Raw genomic sequence first — 1,466 nt, 5'->3', positions numbered from 1 at the left:
AATTACCTATATATTGATGCATACAAACGTTCTTTAGTGCCTTTTATTTTATCTGTCAAAGTTTAAACACGATATCTCAATCCGTGTGGACATAGTGAACATCCAAAAAAAGAAGTTCATAACCGGGGAGTAGTGAGGTCACGTGGTCACCGAAGAGCATGCCCTTAGAAGAAGAAATTTATTTAATTCATTTTTACTAGAATTGTTTAAACAAAAATTGTTTGAACAATTTTTGTTCTTTTTTCATTATTATATTCCCAGAGCTGTAAAGGAGCCCTAAATTATAGTGCAAAGAAATTTTCAAAAATTAATTTTTTACTATGTGGGGTTCTGCTATCTTAACGTTAAGCTAGCATGACTACAGGTTTTTTCGAAAATTTTCGGAGCCTTAAATTTGACAATAGGGCATTAAGTGAGCCTTAAATTATAGAGCAAAGAAATTTTGAAAAATTAATTTTTTATTATGTGTGGTTCTGCTATCTTAACGTTAAGCTAGCATGACCACCGTTTTTTTTTAAATTTAAATGTAGAACATTAAATTTAGCAATAGGGCATTAAATTAGCCCTAAATTCCCTATAGGTTTTCAGTCCATTTTTGCAATGTGGTCCTACCAGCCTAACGGACCTGTGATTTCATTTACTTTTAAATAATGCTGCGGGAATTTTTCGCTTTGATTTGCAAATGGCATAGTTTTCGAATTGATCTTTTCTACTTTTTAAAGGAGAACAGGTACTGTGATGATATCATTTCAGAAAACATATCCTAATTTTAAGAATTTTAGTTTCTAATATCATTCTCAATTTTTTCATATAATAGCAGAAAGTGTATTATAAATAACTGAAAACTTTGAAAATCTTATTCAGATCTCTTGAAATCTCTAAAGATTCCTTGAATGGCCTTGTGAAATGACTGAGAATTTTTTGAGATCGGGAAAATCCAGGAAATAGTCAATTTATAGACCGTGGGCTCACAACGTAAATGGGAGCGTGATACGGATAAGGCCAATTTTCACATGAGATGTTCGTCTGATGATGAGGAATGTAAAAATGGGTGCCTGGCAGGTGTGAGTGGATGCGTTCACCTGTGGCGACCTGTCAAAGGTGCGAATTTTTGGCAGTTAACTTACGTGACTCGGATAAGGTTGAAAATTGGTGTACATGTAGGGGCTGACATTAGAAATAGCACCTGCGCATTGCTAGGCACTTACCTGGATGCAAAAATGTTGCCAGGCGGCTTCGAAGTCGCCGGACATTCAGGTGAAATTTCTTGAAATTGATTTTACAGGCTCAAAATTAGTACTTTTTTAGTAGCTCAAAATTAGTACACGAATAAAGTAAGTCTTGTGCAATGAATTGGCGTCAGCCACTTTCAATTAAAACAATAACTTATTCTGTTATAAATAATCATAATCAGTGTCACGTTCTCAGCTTCTGATTATCGTAGAAAGTTGTAATAAAGATGAATA

This window comes from Belonocnema kinseyi, chromosome 10 (genome assembly GCF_010883055.1).
Source record: "Belonocnema kinseyi isolate 2016_QV_RU_SX_M_011 chromosome 10, B_treatae_v1, whole genome shotgun sequence".
Classification (NCBI taxonomy): domain Eukaryota; kingdom Metazoa; phylum Arthropoda; class Insecta; order Hymenoptera; family Cynipidae; genus Belonocnema; species Belonocnema kinseyi.
This window is presented reverse-complemented; position numbering follows the sequence as displayed.